This window comes from Mobula hypostoma, chromosome 4 (genome assembly GCF_963921235.1).
Source record: "Mobula hypostoma chromosome 4, sMobHyp1.1, whole genome shotgun sequence".
Lineage (NCBI taxonomy): Eukaryota > Metazoa > Chordata > Chondrichthyes > Myliobatiformes > Myliobatidae > Mobula > Mobula hypostoma.
In genome coordinates this window covers 71,935,573-71,957,549 of record NC_086100.1, presented here as the reverse complement: position 1 = coordinate 71,957,549, position 21,977 = coordinate 71,935,573, and the positions used below count along the sequence as shown (strand labels likewise).

General features: G+C 44.0%; 1 long non-coding RNA gene across 1 annotated transcript; it reads left to right on the top strand.

Moving 5' to 3' along the window:
- The first annotated feature begins 1,636 nt into the window (after positions 1 to 1,636).
- On the top strand, positions 1,637 to 20,405 carry LOC134345387 (uncharacterized). The gene is made up of 7 exons (XR_010017675.1): positions 1,637 to 1,650; positions 2,078 to 2,107; positions 3,010 to 4,981; positions 5,984 to 6,072; positions 10,770 to 10,884; positions 15,527 to 15,682; positions 20,337 to 20,405. It is a non-coding gene; the product is annotated as an uncharacterized LOC134345387 (long non-coding RNA).
- The last annotated feature ends 1,572 nt before the right edge of the window (positions 20,406 to 21,977 follow it).

Genomic DNA, 21,977 nt, shown 5'->3' with positions numbered 1-21,977 from the left:
TCCCAGTGACTATTGTGAGTCTGCAGTACAATCCCATCAGAGTGTCTCCTTTTTTTTTTAAAATTCTACACATTTCCAATCAATGGACGCGTCCTTCTTCATGTCCCCTCTGAGTTCAGCTATGATACTGTTCCTGATTAGTCGTGCAACTCCCCCTCTCTATCTTTCCTAAAACATTGAAACCCTGGGATATTAAGCACCCATTCCTGTCCCTCTCTCGACCAAGTCCCTGGAAGGGTCAGAACACTACAGTTCTACATACTGATCCATGCTAAAAGTTCATCCCCTTTACCTATAATACACCTAGCATTAAAATACACACATTTCACACTATCCAGCCTATTCCTGCCCTGACTAACACGTGGCATCGGCAGGAATCCAGAGATGACTACTTTGGAGGTCCTGCTCTTAGCCCCTTCTCTAACTTCCTGTACTCACCGTGCGGGATCTCTTCAGTTATTGTGACCATGGCGATTGTTCACATCTTGCACTATACTGCTGTAACAAAACAAGAAATGCCATAACATATGTCAGTGAAAATAAACCTGATTCTGATTCTGGAAGGAGCAACAGAGGCAGATACAATTACAAAGCTTAAAAAAATGATTTGGACAAGTTGCTTGGACAGAACAGACATTGAGGAATACAGACCTGACGTGGACAAATAGAATTAACATGGATAGGCATCGCGATCAACATGGATGACATGAGCAAGAGGCCTGTAACTGAGTGATATGATTCTAAGAAATCTCATTTATCTGGGCTTCTCATTAAGTTACCTCACAGCACCTTCTGAGCCAGTGAGTTGTACCACCCAGAAGAACAAATACAACTTATAGCACAAAAAAGGCTTGTTTCCAGCTAATGTTGTGGTATCACCCTTTATTTTCAGCACCACCTCAGATTCATAGGGTGGGAAACTTTGCTCCTGACTCCACCATTCAGCTGGAATTTCTCAAAATCCCATTCCATGTCTGGTACTCTCCTGATTTGATCGAGAGTGAAATTTACTGAGGATCTGCAAACTTCTGAACAAACTTCATGAGTTGTCCGAATTGGCCCAGGACGTCAGCCCCCCCGGTGTTTATGTGCATAATCAACCTTGGTCGCCTGACTGTACATGCGTCATTTGTGGTCTGCCAACAGTTCTCAGCTCTCTGGGGAGGGTGTCTCACCCCTGCCGGTTGTCAGCAATGTCCTATCGGCCAATTAGTTTCCTGTCCGAATGGCTTCACTTCCTTCTCGTTATAACTCGGCTGCCAGCATTTGCAAGTGGCCCAGGAATAAAAAGACTTGCGTAACCGCATAAAATTTGTGTAAATAGATGCATTCAAAGGCGAGTGGGGTGGATTAAAGTCGTCCTCCGCTCTCACACACGGAATTGGATGGCCAATACTACTGGGACCAGGACATAATCGATGGGGTCCCCCCTCCTGAAATCCAAATCAAAATAAATTGGTTTTAAATCCCACCTGAAAGATCCGGCAACAACTGCCTATAAAGCAATATTTCTCTCTACAACATGCTTGTAACGAGCACAAGTGGGCGCCATAGTATACTAAACCTGTTACTCCTTATTACTAAACCTATGACTTCCTTATTTTTTTCCGGTCTGCAGAGACCGCCCCATGGTTCAGAGAATGTGAAATAGTAAGTTTTATATATATTAAAAATGCTAACAAGTGGCAAAAGGCATTCTTTGTAGAAAAGTATATTAGACGCCAATAACCCGAATAAATGTTGCAACTTTCAACAAGTAATTCGTGATTATGTCCTTCGTAACTAGTTGCAGAACTTCGTAGTGACTCCAGCGTTGGGTTTACAGTTGGATACCTGTCACACTCTCTTTGTACTGGTTCCTAAAGTCTCTCGGCTATCAAAGTATGAAGCGTAAATCACCTTTAATCAAATGTGTTACTGTAAAGAAAAAAATTGGGGTTGAGCTCCTGATAAGATGAATTCTCTGGTTGAATTTAAGCATAATGCGTTGCAGAACAGTTCTCTCTCTCTCGCGCGCGCTCGCTCTCTGTTGTTTATAGCGACATTATAACTTAATTTTATTGGTAATGTTTTACAGACCGCAAGAAAATGATGGGCAGCAAACTAGGTAAGGTGATGAAAGCAGCGGCCCCGTGCGGAGTTGGGGGGAGGGGGAAGGTGTGGGGGCGACGGGCGAGGATGAGAAGTCAATTCGAAGTAGAATGGCTCGGCACAACTCAAGGATGGTGGATGAAGAAGTTAGAAGAACGCAATCAGTAGTTACACCACATTCATATTGTAGGTGTAGGGCGTCATTTTGAAAGTTCTCAAATGATTTCCCTCTGCTCTAGTCTTCCATGCTGTTCAAGAGTTTCTGTATTACTGTAGCACTGAACTTCGAACTGCTCATTTCATTGTTTTAACCTGGTAGTCATTTATTCAACCTTTGCACTCTTGGGTCTTGACATTCTCTGAATAATTCTCAAAAATTGTGGCATATTTCTGTTTCCAAATTAGCGTTTAATATCTCTTCTTTTCGGGTCTGGTTCATTTGCTAGTGGAACATCTCCAATACTCTCACACACCAGTTGATAAGTTAATTGGTGATGGTAAATTGTCAACTGATTGTGTTAGGTGTAATCTGGGGGTTGCTGGGCTGTGCAGTTCGAAGGGTCGGCAGGGCCCACTCTGGGCTTTATCTCAAGCAATCTAAAATACAAATATATATCATCTTCTTTTACCCAATTATACTTTGTCCTTTCACAAGCAAGAGAAATCTGCAGATGTTGGAAATCTGAACAATGATTTCGGTCCGAGACCCTTCAGCAGAACTCTTCCATTGATGCTGCCTGTCCTGCTGAGTTCCTCCAGCATTCTGTGTGTGCTGTTTTGAAATTTCCCTGTTTATCATAAAGCTTTTTGTTATACTTTCTTACATTGTGAGGATTGTTATAAGGAACCACCTGAAACTGAATTGATGTTATTTGAATATTAAACAACTTTTCCATTTACTTCCTTGTTTTATTACAGGTAAACATTTTGTTGGATTGAAAAATCAGGGAGCCACAAGTTATCTGAACACATTACTTCAAACATGGTTCATGACCCAGGAAGTTAGAGAATGCATTGCCAGTAGGATTGAGAATTGCATAATGACTCAACTGTTTCCTGTGGCAGAGAATTCCACAGATTCACCACTCTGTGAAGAAGTTTTTCCTAATCTCGGTCCTAAATGGCTTCCCCTCTATCCTCAAACTGTGACCCCTCGTTCTGGACTTCCCTAACATCGGGAACAATCTTCCAGCATCTAGCCTGTCCAATCCCTTTAGGATCTTATACGTTTCAATCAGATCCCCCCTCAATCTTCTAAATTCCAACGAGTACAAGCCCAGTTCATCCAGTCTTTCTTCATATGAAAGTCCTGCCATCCCAGGAATCAATCTGGTGAATAGAGGGATATTAGCCGAACAAAGGCAAATGGAACTAGCTTAGATGTGAATCTTGGTCAACACAGACCAGTTAGGCCAAAGATGCCATTTCTACACTGGAGGACACTGTGTTTTGGGGAAAATATATATCCAGATTGATAAAAGTTTTAGAACTTAAAAATTGGTGATGAGCATTTATTTGGAATGGGGAATGCAACCCATATAACCGCAGGTAAGGGATTACCAGAGGAAGGAATGCAATGATGATGTTTGGAAGTTCAGTACTTTATTCAAGACTTAAGACAAGGACAGAACATGTTGGAAATAATCAGCATCTCAGGGTGGTCCTATTGGTGGACAAATGGGAGTTCATGGTTTACAGCAGAAGTAGTTACTATTGCTTATTGATTATTCAGTCATGATTGATTAACTCAATTCTAAAAATAACAGGAGGGTCAGGAAAGTAACATCTATTCTGCAGGTACAGGGACATTTCAAAATTAAAATGTATATCAAATTGATATTTGTGTTGGGCACATCATTGGGGAAAAAGTTCTGAGTTCAATGATTTTTCGGAAGACTGGGAAAATCAACACTGTGAATTTGTAAAGGGAAAATCATATTAAAATAATTGGTTATTTTTATCAAATGGGTAACACATAATGTGGGTCAAAGTAAATTTATGACCAATATATATGCTTGTCACCATATACAACTCTGATCCATTTTCTTACAGGTATACTCAATAAATTCAGTAACCATCATACTTTCAATTAAAGACTGCACCCAACGAGGCAGACAACCAATGTGCAAAAGGCACCAACCTTGTAAATACAAAAGAAAAATACAAAATCAGGAAAAAAATCTGATAAATATGGAGTCCTTGAGAGTGATTCAAGAGGTTGTGGGAACAGTTCAGTGATGGGCAAGTGAAGTTGAGTGAAGTTATCCTCTGGTTCAAGCGCTGATGGTTGAAGGGTAATAACTGTTCCTGAACATGGCTGTGTGAGTCCTTGCGTTCCTGTATCTTCCTGATGGCGACAGGAGCAGAGAGCATGTCCTGGGTGGTGGGGGTTCCTGATGATGGATGCAGGTTCCCTGCGACAGAACTCCATGTAGATGTGCTCACTGGCAAGGAGGGCTTTACCTGTGATAGACTGGGCTGTATCCACTACTCTGTTATCGGATTCTCAGTGCAATGGCATTGGTGTTTCCATACCAGACCATGATGCAGCCAGTCAATAAGCTTGCCACTACACAGCTACAGAGGTTGGCTGGAGTTTTAGATGTCATCCTCAATCTTCTTAGAGGTGCTGCCGTGCTTTCTTCATAATTGCACTGAAATGCTGGGCCCAGGACAGGTGTCCTCGGAAATGATAGCACTGCGGAGTTTAAAGTTGCTGACCCTCTCAGAGGTTTTAAGCAATGTAAAATTTAACAGTTTCAGATTATTTGCAGCTGCAAAGAAGAAGATTCATTAATTTGCGAGTTGCGATGTCCGTTTGAACGATTATCAGATGAGAATGAATGGTCCTTGAGCACAGAACAGTTGACCTCCCAATTGAATTTGAATGGTAAGCAATAGTCACATCCATGCTTTCGTCAGTTAGCAGTATGCCAGTTTACTGATTTAAACAAAGTTTCTGAAATCCATACCATTCTGCTGCTTGATATATTTATGAATGAAATCTTTCATAGTTGGGGTCAGTTTTGTGACTCACAAAAGAAAGGCATTTCGATGAACTAAAAATGGTTTCAAACTCCATATGTTCAACAAGTACATGTGTAAGTTTGCTTGGAGTTCCTGTTATTCATCAGGATTGAAATACAGCAATAGGATGGCACAGAGGTTAAGTTACCGGAGACCTGGTCTCGCAATCCAGAGAGCTGAGTTCAAATCCCATTGCAATATTTATTTAAAAATTTAAACTGCAGAATTTCTTATGGTAATTATCAAGATTTGCAACTGTTAGCTGGCAGATTTGGGTATTAAGCAAAAGGTGAGGTCAGTATATCATCCTTAGTCTGAGGGACAGAATTACAATTAGTCCCAGAAGTTTCCTGCTGGGTTTCAGCAAGACCAGGCAGAAAGTGGTGGAAGGGATGAAGGGAGGATGTGCACAAGGAGTCTGGCCAGGATGCCCATAAACCAGAAATTTACCAGTGATACGTAATGGAATAATTGTTGTCCAGACACTCGATGAGGGAGTCACTGAACAAATAAATAAAATAAAATGGGATTTGTGTAAATGGGTGGTCGGTGCAGATTTGATATACTGAAGGGATTTCTGCAAATACATAGCAAATATTTCAAGTTGATGATTTTTCATCAAAATCTGAAGGAAGGTTGTCAACCTGAAATATTGGCTGTACTTTTCTCTCTCCAGGGAGGCTGTTTGACCTGCTGAATGCCTCTATTATTTTCCATTTTTTACTTCAAATTCATACATCTACAAATTATATTATAAAATTCATAATCACAGAACATTAACTGGGAAATCGATGCTCATATAAGCAACTGTATTATTTGAACTTGTATGCTTACTTTAACACGTTTTTAAAACCATTTTGTGAAGTTTACGAACAGAGAAATATAGAAGAATGTTTTCACAGTCTGGTGAACAAGCTGAATAGCAAAATGGATCAGGAGCATAATCTTCTGAAGGTAAAATTGATCTGTTGTGATACTGATAATCGATTTGTTTTTAAAATGTGCCGCGGTTTACCTGTAATTCGATCTGTACTTTTCATTTTCAATTTCCTGTTTCCTTCTTTAGCATTATTTCTGTACAAGTACCTGTCATTCTTTACAACCTGTTTCCTTAAACGTTCCTTCAACTGATTGAGTCATCTACAATAACAGCTGTGAAAAGATGGTGGGACAAGTACATAGAAAGGTTTAGAAAGATATTTGCCAAATACTTGCAACTCGGTTTAGCTTGAATGGACATCTTGGTCAGCATGGGTAGATTGGGTCAAAGGGCCTGTTTCTGTGCTGTATGACTCTGTGTATGATGAACGATTTGTGGTGGTGGCATCCGTTAGTCTCATGAGACCATGGATCTGTGCCTGGAAAGTCCAGCTTCAGTCTGTGTTAGAGCAGCGTCTGTTGTGGCTGTAGAGGCCCACATGGGAGTGACAGTCTCGGCTGCAGCGACTGCACTTGAAGGCGCTTTCCTCCGGTGTTGTCTTGGTGCTGTTTTCCAACGAGTGCACTTTTCTTCAGCAGCAAGCCTCAGCTTCTCTTCTCCTCTTTTTAGACCTCTGCATAGTTCCAGCCTTTAGTGACAGCGATCCCTTGCGATGTCCTCCCACCTCTCGACGTTCATTTTCAGTGACTTCATGTCTCTCTTGCAAACGTCTTTGAAGTGAAGATGGGGCCGCCCTTGTGCTCTCTTGCCGGAGGCCAGTTCCCCGTACAGAAGGTCTTTCTGGATCCTCCCATCTGACATGCAGTGTACGTGGCCCAGCAAGCGGAGACAGCGTTGTTGGAGAGGGTGAAGAGGCTGGGTATCTGGGCGCGGGCCAGGACCTCATTGTTGGTGACTCGGTCAGTTTACGTGATGTCCACAATGTGTCTCAGGCTGTGAAGTTGGAAGGCGTTGAGACGCTGCTCTTGTCTGTAGTAGAGGCTCCAGGTCTCGCTGCCGTAAAGCAGTGTGCTGAGGACGCAGGCCCTGTAGACTGCAACTTTGGTGTGCGTCGTCAGCTTTCTGTTCTCCCAGACTCTCTGTGTCAGCCTGGCGAATGTTGAGGCTGCTCGTCCGATCCGTCTGTTGATCTTGAGGTCTAGGGAGAGGCTGTCCGTGATGGTGGAGCCAAGGTATGTAAACTCGTGAACTACCTCCAGCTCGTAGTTGTTGATGGTAATGGCAGGAGCGTGCTCAATGCCTTGGCCCAACACATTGGTTTCCTTCAGGCTGATGGTCAAGCTGAAGTCCTGGCAGGCTCTTGAGAAGCTGTCCATGAGGTGTTGCATTTGCTCTTCAGAGTGTGTTGCCAATGTGGCATTGTCTGCAAACAACATGTCCCTGATGAGTACTTCACGAACCTTGGTTTTTGCCCTCAGCCGGGACAGACTGAACAGCCTCCCATCCGATCTGGTGTGGAGGTAGACACCATCAGTTGATGTTCCAAAGGCGTGCTTCAGCATGACTGCAAAGAAGATGCCAAACAGGGTGGGGGCAAGTACACAGTCCTGCTTCACACCGCTGCGGATGTTGAAGTCCTCCGAGGAAGAGCCGTTGAACTGAACGACGCCCTTCATGTCTGTGTGGAATGACTGAACTATCCTGAGGAGCCTTGGGGGACAACCAGTCCTGGCGAGGATTTTGAACAGGCCGTCTCTGCTCACAAGGTCGAAGTAACTTTCTTTGTCAGCCACAGTTGCCTACTCCTGCCATTTGATAACTTCTTCCTGAGTGGGACATATCTATCCTGCTCCTTGTGAAGTATTCCCAGAAATTCATCCATCTTTGCTCTGCTGTCATCCCTGCCAGTATCCTCCTACAACAGTAGTCCTTGATGGCTGTTGCTTTCCTGCAACAGCACTCCATGTAGATGTGCTTAATGGTGAGGAAGGCTTTATTTGGATGGGTTTGTCCGTATCCACTTTTCTCCCGTAACAGGCTGTGATTAGCCAGTTAATATACTTTCTGTCACACATCTATAGAAGTTGGTCAACGTTTTTGATGTCATGCTGAATCTTTGCAAACTTCTGAAAAAGTAGAAGTGCTGCCATGCTTTTCTCATAATTACACCATTGTGCTGGTCCCAGGGCACAATTTCTGAAATGATAACACTGAATACTTTAATGTTGCTGACAACAGTTGTGTTGTCAGCAAACTTAAATATGGCATTCGAACTGTGTTTAGCCTCACAGTTACATCCATAAAGCCAGCAGAGCTGGAGGCTCAGCACACAGCCTTGTGGTGCACCTGTGCAGATGGAGATCGTGGAGGAGATGTTGTTGCCAATCGAAACTGACTCATGACTGAGTGATGAAATCAAGGGTATAATTGCACAACTGGGTGTTGAGGCCAAGGTCTTAAAGCTTATTGATCAGTTTTGAGGGGTTGATGGTATTGAATGCTGAGCTGTAATCGATGAAGAGCATCCTGATATATGCATCTTTGCTGTCCAGATGTTCCTGTGTTGAGTGAAGAGCTAATGAAATGGCATTTGTTGTGGTCCTGTTGTGCTGGTAGGCAAATTGGAGTGGAATGAAGTCATTTCTCAGGCAGTACAGTAGCTTCATCATCAAACTCTCAAAGCACTTCATCACAGTCGATGCACTGTACGTGCTACTGGACGATAGTCATCGGAGCAGGTTACCATGTTTTTCTTGGTCACCAGTATAATTACAGCTTGCCTGAAGCAGTTGAGTACCTCAGACTGTTGAAGTTCTAGAAGAACTAGAGAAAATCAAGACATGTGGGTTGAGAATGGTAGAAATTGTCAACTGATTGTTCTTGGATTCTCACTAACAAATAGGTACATTATGGGCTAAAGGGTCTAAGTATGCCTGAGAGGAGGGTTCAGTTTTCATTTGTTCATTTTCTTAATGGACATCTTCGTGCTGCTTGCAATTTACCTAAACGAGTCTTTGTTGGCTGGAAAGCCAAAACAATTTCTCACGAACTGAAATGCAGTCTGGTGTCCATTCAGGCATTGGGGAACTTGTTTCTGTAATGAAACTTCAGCCTACTTCATGCAGTTATCTGCAGAACCCATCTTGCTATGATTAATAGTATGAGCAATCTGTGCTGGTTGCAAATCTATTACATTTCATCTGTCCCCATGTCCGTCCTGTTTCTGCTGAGTGGAATGAATCACAAATATTTTCCTCTCGTTTTCAAAGATTGTATATTTATTAACAAGTTTTGCCTAAAGGCAGTCAAACTCAGTATCAGAATCAGAATTAGTTTTAATATCACGGGCATACATCATGATATTTGCTGTTTTGTGGCAGCAGTACAGATATACACATGTGTAATTAAATTAAATCAGGGGTCCCCAACCTTTTTTGCACTGTGGACCGGTTTAATATTGACAATTTTCTTGCGGACCAGCCGACCAGGGGGGAAGTGGTGGGGCAGGGTTGCCAACGGACAAGAGTAGCAGTCATTAACGTTGTGTTTACCCTGAGAAAGACTACAATGACCATGAAGCCTTGCACGGGCACCAGTGCGCACGCGTGTACGTGCCGATTTTTTCTACAAATCGTTTTTGGCAATTATTTTCGGGGGGGGCGGTGGTGTTAAGCATGACCGGAATATAGGTGGTAAGTGGCTAATACACTCAATTTTGTTTCTTAAAGGGTTTATCTGATGAATTTAATATTAAACACACAGCGCATATTTTCTTTGCATGAATATAGTGATAAGTCACTTATCAGGGGAGGACAGGGGAGCTTGAAGTAAGTGTTGTACGAACTTCCAGTAGAAGTGGCAGAGGCAGGTTCGATATTATCATTTAAAGAAAAATTGGATAGGTATATGGACAGGAAAGAAATGGAGGTTTATGGGCTGAGTGCAGATTGGTGGGACTAGGTGAGAGTAGCGTTCGGCACTGACTAGAAGGGCCAAAATGGCCTGTTTCCGTGCTGTAATTGTTGCATAGTTATATAAGTCACTTATAAGTCAATAGCATCATAACATTTTAAGTAAAGTTTGGATATTAAACACACAGCACATATTTTCCCCGTATGAACATATAAAATCATTGCAACACACCAATATTGCTGAATCAGTGGGAGCCTTGGGCTTGTTTCCCTGCAACAACACGGTCCTATCGGGGGGTGATGGGAGACAGCGATACTCGAAGGGGCTTCCTTATGTCCAGTCTATTCCGCAATTTAGTTTTCGTTGCATTCATTGCAGCGATATGTTGGAAATGGAAGCAACGTTTTCAGTGCTTTCGTGGCTACCTCAGGATATTCAACCTTGACTTTGATCCAGAATGCCGGCAGAGATGTTATGTCAAACATTCTTTTCAGCCTGCTGTCATTTGCAAGCTCAAGAGGTTGATCTCCTTCCTGCGCTGACATGGATGACGCGTGTGTAATGACCTCGCGTGCGTTCAAGCTCAACAGTGGGCGTGACAGGGAATGAGGAAAGGTGCAGCTGACTCATATCGCCAAATCATATCGTTTCCTCATGGTCGGGTAGCACATGCTTTGCTGCCCGGTTCCGGTCCACGGCCTGGTGGTTGGGGACCGCTGAATTAAATAAATAGAGCAAAAAGAAAGTGAAAATTCATTTAGTGTGTCGTACACGGGTTCATTGCTCATTCAGAATTCTGATGAAGGAGGGGAAGAATCTGTTCCTAAAACACCGAGTACATGTCTTCCTTCTCCTGTAGATCCTCCTTGATGGTAGCAGTGAGAAGAGGGCATGTCCTGGCTGATGGAGGTCCTCAGTGATGGCTGCCACCTTTTTGAGGAAGGCCTTTTGAAGATGTCCTCAGTACTGGGAAGGTTAGTGCCCATGATGGAGCTGGCTGAGTTCAAATCTTTCTGCAACTTTTTCCAGTCCTGTGCAGTGGCCCTCCCATTCTAGACGGTGATGCAACCAGTTAGAATACTCTTTGCGGTAAATCTCCAGAAATTTATTAGAGTCTTTGGTGACATACCAAATCTCCTCAAAGCCCTAATGAAGCATAACCGTGCTGTTGTGCCTTCTTTTTAATTGCATCAATATATTGGGCCAGGATAGATCTTCAGAGATGTTAACAACCAGCAACTTGAAACTGCTCATCCTTTCCATGGCTGATCCTTTGATGAGGACTGGTGTCTATTCTCTCGACTTACCCCTCTTGAGTCCTCAATCAATTCCTTGGTCTTACTAATGTTGAGTGCAAGGTTGTTGTTGCGACTCCACTCAACCAACTGATCTATTCCACACAACTCCTCGTCATCATCTATAATTCTGCCCACAATAGTTGTGTCATCAGCAAATTTACCAATGGTGTTTGAGCTGTGCCTAGACATACAGTCATGGGTGTAGAGCCAGTAGAGCAATAGACTGAGCACACATTCTGGAAGTACACTGGTGTTGCTTGTCAGCGAGGAGGAGATGTTATTTTCAATCTGCACCGATTGTGGTCTCCCGATGTGAAGTCAAGGATCCAGTTGCAGAGAATGGTACAGAACCCAAGGGTTTAGAGTTGATTGATCAGTACTGAGGATAAGATTGTGTTGAATGCTGAGCTGTAAACAATGACAAACACCTGATATGGGTATTGCTATTGTCTGGGTTGTTCAAGGCAGTGTAGAGAGCCAGTGAGATTGCATTCACTGTAGACCTATTGTGGTGATGGACAAATTGTAGCGGATTGTAGAGTGTATTTTAATTTGTTTTTTTTAAGGATGTTGCAAAATCAGTATTTATTGGCTCTCCCCAATATCACATAAGAAGGTCTGTTTGAACTGCTACTTTGAACTGCCATAATCCTCCTGCAAAAGAACATATTTCTGGTTTGAATGAGGATTTACACTCATTAGTTAGGAAAAATTAGTGACATATTTTCATATCAGACTAGTATGTGAATTGGAAGGTTTTCTTCAGGTGGTGATATTCTCAGCATCTGTTCTTGGATTTTTTTGGAAGTGGAGATCATAGATTTGGTAAAAACTGCTGAAGTGAACTAGATGGGAAATACAATGCAATTTACAGATTGTACTTTGATGGATGAATAACATCCCCATGCAACCTCTTCTATTCCAAAGAGAACAACCCCAGTTTCTTCTGGATCCTCCTTTAACTCTCTATCCCCCTCTAAAGTGCGGCATCCAGAATTCAGAAACTATATTTCAGATTTTGATCTTATCTGAGCATCAAAATAGGGATCTGCTGGCATTTATATTGTAACTCTTTCTAGAAAAAAACTGAAGGATGCTTTATGATGGATATTCACCGTCTAGGGCCAGGGGGTCTTCCTTTTTCGCCAAGCTCATCTTTCTAAACACAGCAGGTGATACTTCTAGAGATCTAAGGGTTGTTTTTGATTAAGTTAAACTTCCAACCAATATTCTTTGTTTAGCATCTTGTTGTAAACAGGAGCCAGTCATTGTTTCTTAATATAAAAGGCAAGCAGTGATCAGTTTGAAATTTAAGAGGTCAATTTTCAATCAGGCACTGTCTATAGGGCACAAGATATTTGTCCACAGCACCTCGGCTTACTGTTCAAAAGTAAGTGCAGTGTAAGACAATGGGGTTATGTTATTTGGTTTGTATCAAACAAGACGAAACTAGTCATTTAGTCGTTTAGTTCAAGAAAGCTTGCAGACCAGATTGATACTATCACTTAGCACATCAAATAACTGATTGGTTGATAGTTGGGAAGTTTGTTTACTGAAAGAGTCAGCTTCACAGCATTAATTGTGGATGTCTGGGAATCTCCGTCCCAAAAGCTTTTAGATCACCTGTATGAAAAATATCCAAAAGAATAACATGTGTGTGTGAAGTCACCAAAGTGGCAGAAAAAAATCACTGTAAATGTAAGAGAACAGTCAGGCTTATTATAACTGGTCCAGGGACATCAAGAAGAATGACCAGAAAGATGGGGAGAACTAGAATACATCCCTCTGCCTTTGATTTTGGTGGTGGATGACTTGTTCACCTGCAACTTGTTGGGATGACTTTTTAGCTTATGAGTTATATCTGTGGTTTGGAAAAACTTTTGTGGTTTAGAAATACTTTTGTGGTTTAGAAGTTGTTTGTAATTTGGAAGACTTCTATAAAATAGATATCCTCTGTAAGTTTTAAATGTGTTTCAAAATTTTTGTCTGAGTTTAAACATATGTGGTTTAAAATGTTCTTTATTGACTACAACTCAACATTCAACACTATCATCCCCTCGAAAATAGCTCCTCGACCTAGGCCTCGATACCTCCCTGTACCACTGGATGCTCGATTACCTCACTCCCAGTCAGTATGGATTGGGACATCATCTCCTCCACAATCACCATCAGCACCTACCCGCCTTCTCCTTCCCACCCTCCCCCCATTTTCTTTATTGGGCCTCTGCCCCTTCCCTCTTCAGTCCTGACGAAGGGTTCTGGCCTGGAACGTTGACTGATCAGTTTCACGGATGCTGCCCAACCTGCTGAGTTCCTCCAGCGTGTTGTGAGTGTTGCTTTGACCCCAGCATTTGCAGAGTCTTTTGTGTGCACAATACTGTGTGCCTGGAGCCCTGTCCACTAATTTTATACCTATGTTTTGTACCCTGGTCCCATCATATTTTTATTATGGATGTCCACACCCTCTGCACCTCCACCCCCATCGGGAAGGCCTCAAAGCTCTCCATTTCTTTCTGGACACCATACTCAACCAGTTCCTCTCCACCAGTACTCTCCTCTGTCTAGCGGAACTTGTCCTTCCCTGAATAATTTCTCCTTTGGCTCCTGCCACTTCCTTCAAACAAAAGCTGTAGCCATGGGCACTTGCATGGTTCCAAGCTATGCCTGCCTTTTTGTCGGCTATGTGGAAAAGTCTATGTTCCAAGCCTACTCTGGTGGCTGCACCCTACATTTCCTACATACATAGACAACTGTGTTGGTGCTGCTTCCTGCACCTGTACTGAACTCGTCGACTTCATCCACTTTGCCTCCAACTTCCACCCTGCCGTCGAATGCACCTTGTCCATTTCCAATACCTGCCTCCCCTTTCTCAATCTCACTGTCTCTGTCCCTGGATACAGCTTATCTACTGATGTCTATTATAAACCCACGGACTCTCACATCTACCTGGTCTATACTTCTCCCAACCATGGTACTTGTAAAAATTCCAACCAGTTCTCTCAATTCCTCCATCGCTGCATCTGCTCTCAGGATGAGTCTTTTCATTCAAAGAAAGGGGCTTCCCTTCCTCCACCATCAATGCTGCCTTCAACCGTATCTCTTCCATTTCACACGTATCTGCTCTTAACTCATCCTCCCTCCACCCTACCAGAGATAGGGTTCCTCTTGTCCTTACCTACCAGCCTAACAGCATCTGCATCCAGCACATAATTCTCTGGAAATTCTGCAAGCTCCAATATGTCCCACAACCAAGGACATCTTTCCCTCCGCCCCACTTTCTGCTTTTTGCAGGGATCGCTCCCTACGTGACTCCCACATCCATTTATCCCTCAAACAACAGGAATTCTGCAGATGCTGGAAATTCAAGCAACACACATCAAAGTTGCTGGTAAACGCAGCAGGCCAGGCAGCATCTCTAGGAAGAGGTACAGTCGATGTTTCAGGCCGAGACCCTTCGTCAGGAAGGGTCTCGTCCTGAAACGTTGACTATGCCTCTTCCTAGAGATGCTGCCTGGCCTGCTGCGTTCACCAGCAACTTTGATGTGTGTTGCTCCACTTATCCCTCCCCACTGATCTATCTCCAGGCACTTATCCTTGAAAGCGGAAGAAGTGCTACACCTGCCCCTACACCTCCTCCCTCATTACCATTCAGGGCCCCAAACGGTCCTTCCAGGTGAGGTGACACTTCACCTGTGAGTCTGTTGGGGTCATATACTGTTTTCAGTGCTCCCAGTGTGGCCTCCTGTATATTGGTGAGACCCGATGTAGATTGGGAGACCGCTTCGCTGAGCATCTATGCTCCATCTGCCAGAATAAGAGGGTTTTCCCAGTGGTCACCCATTTTAATTCCACTTCCCATTCCCATTCTGATATGTCCATTCATGGCTTCCTGCACTGTTGGGATAAGGCCACACTTAGGTTACAGGAATAACACCTTATATTCCGTTTGGGTAGCCTCCAACCTAATGGCATGATCATCGATTTTTCAAACCTCTGGTAATGGCCTCACTCACTTCACCAGGCCATGTCCCTTTGTTTCTCCTTACCTCCCCAACATCTCCCTTTGGTTCTCCTTCCCCTTTTCTTTCTTCCTTGGTTTTCTATCTCCACCTATCAGACTACCCCTTCATCCCTGTATCTCTTTCACCAATCAACTTTCCAGCTATTTACTTCATCCCTCCCCCTCTCAGTTTCATCAATCACCTCGAACTTCTCTCTCCCCTCTCTCACATTTTAAATCTACTCCTCGTCTCATTTTTTTTCTCCAGTTCTGCTGAACGGTCTTGGCCCAAAATGTTGACTGTACTTTTTTCCACAGATGCTGCCTGGCCTGGTGAGTTCCTCCAGCATTTTGTGTGTTTTGCTTGGCATCAGTTGAAAATGAGAAGGAAAAGATTTAAAGGGGACTTGAGAGTTAAGTTTTTCACAGAGGTTTTTGGGTACGTGGAACCAGCTGCAAGATGAAGTGGTAGAGGTAAGTAGAATTAGATATTTAAAGCACATTTTTAAAAAAGTATATGGTTAGGAAAGATTTAGGGTGTCTAAATTGGTAAAATAACATAGAACATTACAGCACACTACAGGCCCTTTGGCCCACAGTGTTGTGCAGACCTTGTAACCTACTTTAACAGCAATAAAACCCTACCCTCTGCTACATAACCCTCTATTTTTCATTCATCCATTTGCCTATCTATGAGTTTCTTAAATCCCCAAAACAACAATTAAGTTGGTTTATTATTGTCACTTGTACTGAGGTATCATGAAAATCTGTTTTGCATGCTCTCTATGTATTTCATTTCATCACATCAGTCCATCAAGGCAGCACTAGAGAAAAGAAATAATACTTGTGGGCCAAATGACAGGATATGGATTTAGCTTGGTCAACATGGATGAGGTGGCCCAGTTACCGGTCTCTATAGCTCTATAATGTACAATCGCCCATTACAAAGATGTCTATCTGCCAACTTAATGAGGACAACAGACACATTTATATCTTTCCCCTTGAGGTTGGGTGAGACTAGAGTTCGAAGTCATAGGTTAAGGGTGAAAGTTCAAATATTTAACAGGAACCTGAGAGGGAAATTCTTCACTCAGGTGATGGTGCGAGTGTGGAATGAGCTGCCAGTGGAAATGATAGATGTGGACTCAATTGTAACAGTTAAGAGAAGTTTGGATAAGTACATGGATAGCTGTGGTATGGACGGCTGTAGTCTGGGATACTGCTTCAAAGCAGTGCTGATGGAAAGGTAAAGTGCAACTGTAATGAAAACCAATTTCCCTTGGGATCAATAAAGTATGACTATGACTACTATGACTATGTTTACAAGTGATCACCTGGACTGGTGAGACATTTGAAAGGTTAGTGGAACAGTGGGAGTGTTCAAGGCAAGATGGCAGGAGTAGGACAGTGTTCAAAGGATGCTCTCAGAAATGTGAGAATACATGATAGGAGTCAGCAGGGAGAGGGGTAGTTTTCACAGGAGTTCAACAGTAACATCACTGTGTTTTCTAGGGGACTGCAGCGAGTGTAATTTTCAAGATTAATTTATGTTTCCCCCTGTAATATTTCACTTTATTGGACAAGGGGGCAAGATAAATGAACAATCCCACCTCTACCATTCCTGAGTTAATACTCTCATGGTCACCATGGAGACCGGTTGCACATTTCACTCTCAACACATGATTGTAATACAGCCAATGAACAGGGCTTTTACTAAATATGGAGATGCTGAGGTGCGCCCACTCGGGTAGAAGTCAAACCCTGACATCACAAGGCTACTGTGACATGAGTGGGACACATCACAACGTAGCAACTTGAAAGGTTTCAAAGACTGGTCACTTGGAGACCAGAGGCAGATGCACTGTTTGTCATAAAGGGGGTGTCGTTGAGAGGACCTGAATGCAAGTCACAGACACTGAAGTACTAGGAACAGGACTTGACTAGAGAGCTGGGACAAGAACACAGACTTGGGCTGGGACATTGGCTAGGCAAGTGGGACCAGGAAAAGGAACTGGGAACTAGGAGCCTGGGCTTGGACTCCGAGCCAGAGACTGGACAAAGACTCAGAACCTGAGTCTTGACTCGGGCTTGGACCTCAGAACTAGGCAAGGACATGATATGGCTACAGGACTGGACATGGTTTGGGTTCTTCGAAGCAAGGACATGATGAGGCTTGGGTTCAGACTCTGAGCCAGAGACTGGACAAGGACCCAGAACCTGGGTCTTGACTCAGGCTCAGACTCCAGAACTAGGCGAAGACATGGCGTGGTCTTGGGAGACAGGACTAGGTGAGGCTACAGGACAGAACGAGAGACTCCTGGGCAAGACAAGGGAACTCCAGCACAGAACAAGGGAACCCCAGAACAGGATGAGAACACGAAGCCTTGACTTGGTACTCAGGAACAGCTGAGCCTTGGATTGGGATGACAGGAACCTTGGAACCTTGGACTTGGGACAACAGGAACGCAGAACACAGAGCAACAAACATCAAAGTTGCTAGTGAATGCAGCAGGCCAGGCAGCATCACTAGGAAGAGGTGCAGTTGACGTTTCAGGCCGAGACCCTTCGTCAGGACTAACTGAAGGAAGAGTGAGTAAGAGATTTGAAAGTGGGAGGGGGAGGAGGAGATCCAAAATGATAGGAGAAGACAGGAGGGGGAGGGATGGAGCCAGGAGCTGGACAGGTGATTGGCAAAAGGGATACGAGAGGATCATGGGACAGGAGGTCCAGGAAGAAAGACAGCGGGGGGGGGGGGACCCAGAGGATGGGCAAGGGGTATATTTAGAGGGACAGAGGGAGAAAAAGGAGAGTGAGAGAAAGAATGTGTGTATAAAAATAAGTAATAGATAGGGTACGAGGGGGATGTGGGCCATTAGCGGAAGTTAGAGAAGTTGATGTTCATGCCATCAGGTTGGAGGCTACCCAGACAGAATATAAGGTGTTGTTCCTCCAACCTGAGTGTGGCTTCATCTTTACAGTAGAGGAGACCGTGGATAGACATGTCAGAGTGGGAATGGGATGAGGAATTAAAATGTGTGGCCACTGGGAGATCCTGCTTTCTCTGGCGGACAGAGCGTAGGTGTTCAGCAAAGTGGTCTCCCAGTCTGCGTCAGGTCTCGCCAATATCGGGAGCACCAGACGCAGTACATCACCCCAGCCGACTCACAGGTGAAGTGTCGCCTCACCTGGAAGGACTGTTTGGGGTCCTGAATGGTGGTAAGGGAGGAAGTGTAAGGGCATGTGTAGCACTTGTTCCGCTTACATAGACAAGTGCCAGGAGGGAGATCAGTGGGGAGGGATGGGGGGGACGAATGGACAAGGGAGTCGCGTAGGGAGCGATCCCTGTGGAAAGCAGGGGGGGGGAGGGAAAGATGTGTTTAGTGGTGGGATCCCGTTGGAGGTGGCAGAAGTTACGGAGAATAATATGTTGGACCCGGAGGCTGGTGGGGTGGTAGGTGAGGACCAGGGGAACCCTATTCCTAGTGGGGTGGCGGGAGGATGGAGTGAGAGCAGATGTACGTGAAATGGGGGAGATGCGTTTAAGAGCAGAGTTAATAGTGGAGGAAGGGAAGCCCCTTTCTTTCAAAAAGGAGGACATCTCCCTCGTCCAAGAATGAAAAGCCTCATCCTGAGAGCAGATGCGGCGGAGACGGAGGAATTGCGAGAAGGGGATGGCGTTTTTGCAAGAGACAGGGTGAGAAGAGGAATAGTCCAGATAGCTGTTAGAGTCAGTAGGCTTATAGTAGACATCAGTGGATAAGCTGTCTCCAGAGACAGAGACAGAAAGATCTAGAAAGGGGAGGGAGGTGTCAGAAATGGACCAGGTAAACTTGAGGGCAGGGTGAAAGTTGGAGGCAAAGTTAATAAAGTCAACGAGCTCTGCATGCGTGCAGGAAGCAGTGCCAATGCAGTCTGTCGATGTAGCGAAGGAAAAGTGGGGGACAGATACCAGAATAGGCAAGGAACATAGATTGTTCCACAAAACCAACAAAAAGGCAGGCATAGCTAGGACCCATACGGGTGCCCATAGCTACATATTTAGCTTGGAGGAAGTGGGAGGAGCCAAAGGAGAAATTATTAGGAGTAAGGACTAATTCCGCTAGTCGGCGCAGAGTGGTGGTAGAGGAGAACTGATTACGTCTGGAATCCAAAAAGAAGCGTAGAGCTTTGAGACCTTCCTGATGGGGGGTGGAAGTATATAGGGACTGGACATCCATGGTGAAAATAAAGCGGTGGGGGCCAGGGAACTTAAAATCATCGAAAAGTTTAACAGTGTGAGAAGTGTCACGTACATAGGTAGGAAGGGGAAATCATCGAAAAGTTTAACAGCGTGAGAAGTGTCATGAACATAGGTAGGAAGGGTAGGAACACAGAGCGTTGGTTTTGAGAGACAGGAACATGGAACACAGAGCCGGGACCCCTCCTTGGGAACAGGACGTGGGGCCGGCCCTCATATACAGAATGCAGAACACGACAAGACGGTTCCCAACACTATGTAGCAGCAAACAGCCGGACATACCTAGCGAAGGCGTGGACACAGAGACAGTTCAAAACAACAATAGACAGTTCCTTATCTGGACACAGCATGGCTCCGGTCTTGCTCCGGCAGTAGAACTTGACTGGGTTGCAGGGCAAGGCTCCAGACATGGGTTGTAGTACAAGGCTGCAGAAGGAAGGGGAAGGGAAGGAAACAGTCCAGTCTCAGGGTGACGGCAAAGACGGTCTGGCTTACCCAACGGGGGTAAGGACTGGACACTGACAAAATGAACCAGCAACCACACTTGAACTCAGGGCCACTTATATTCCCAGCCCCAAGACGAGCATCAGGTGCCTATGATTAAGCCCAAATGAAACAAGGGACAGCCGGAAGACCCGGAGTCCAGAGGCCACAGACCAGACCGTAACACTGTTTGCTGCTCTAGAGGCTGGTGTAGACACAATGTTCTAAAATGCCTTGTTCTGGGCTTCAGATTTCCTTGTCTCTTGGATGACAATGAAGAGATTTGCCCTGATGACCCTGATGAGAGGAATAGTCAAGATCACCATCATCATCATAATGTGTTGTGTTGTATTACTTGGGTGATCATGGTCTTTGACCACCATTGCTCTTGGCCAATTTTTTCTACAGAAGTGGTTTGCCATTGCCTTCTTCAGGGTGGTGTCTTTACAGCCAATATCAACGTTCTTCAGAAATTGTCTGCCTGGCGTCGATGGTCGCATAACCAGCTCGTATGATGTGCACCAGCTGCTCATATGACCATCCATCATCTGTTCCCATGGCCTCACATGACCCTGATAGGGGGCTAAGCAGGTGCTACGCCTTGCCCAAGGGTGACCAGCAGGCTAGCGGAGGGAAGGAGTGCCTTACACTTCCTTTAGCAGAGACATATCTCTACACCGCCACCCGATTGTCAAGATAGCTGTGTGTAAAAAGAAAGATTGCTTTGGGATAAATTCTTGAAAGGAAATGTCAAATGTCAAGTCTTTTGTTCATTCTATCTAAGAGTGAGGCAGTAGAACATTTTGCAATGTTTATGCAATGAATATGAATCAAGTGCTAATATAATCCATTAGCACTTATGGTGTATGCACTTATAGTGCTTTGAGAGGTTAGTCATAAAACATAACTCCTGCCTGAGGAGTGCCTTAGATCTGTTCCAATTTCTCAGCCTTTACACAGATCAACAGCAGGTGCCATTTCATTGGAGATTCAGCCCTCAAACATCTAGACAATGAAGATGTGATCAATAGGATGCTCTTCATTAACTACAGTTCTGAATTCAACACTATAATCTCTTCAAAAATAATCATAAGCTCCAAGACCTAAGACTCTATACCACCTTGTGCAACTGGATCCTCAATTTGCTCACCTGTAGAGCCCATTTGGTTCAGACTGGCACCAATAATTATCATGAGCAGAGATGCACCACAAGGCAGTGTGCTTAGCCTCCTGCTCTACTCACTTTATACTTGTAACTGTGAGCCTAAGTACAGCTCTAATGCCATATTCAAGTTTGCTGACACACACTGTTATTGTGCGGATCAAAGGTGGTAACAAATTGGCATATAGGAGGGAGATTAACAATCTGATTGATTGGTGCAACAACAACGACCTCTCACTCAACGTTGGCAAAACCAAAGAGCTGATTATTGACTTCTGGAGGAGAAAACCAGAAGACCATGAGTTAGTCCTCATTAGGGGATCAGAGGAGGAGAGAGTCTGCAACTTCAAATTCCTCAATGTTATAATTTCAGATGATTTGTCTTGGCTACAACATGTAACTGCTATCATAAAGAAGCTATGACCTAGCCTGTTCTCGTGGACCTCTACTTCCTCATAAACTTTGCAGAGATTTGACACGTCATCTAAAACTTTGACAAATTTCTTCACATCCATCCATCATCAGGAACCCCCATCCAGGCCATATACACTTCTCCCTGCAGAAATCAAGAAGGAGATACAGGAGCCTTAGATTCAACACCACGAGGCTCAGGAACAGATCTCTTCAACAATTGAACTCTTGAACGAGCATGGACAACTTCACTCAGCTCATCACTGAACTCATTGTACAACCTATGGACTCACTTTAAAGTAAATTACAACTCATGTTTTCAATATTACTTATTACATATTTATTTAGATTATTTTTTTTTGTATTTGCACAGCTTGTTGCTTGCATATTTGTCTGTCTTTGAATGTGTATAGTTTTTCATTGATTCTATTGTGTTTCTTTGTATCTAATCTGGATGCCCGCAAGGCAATGAATCT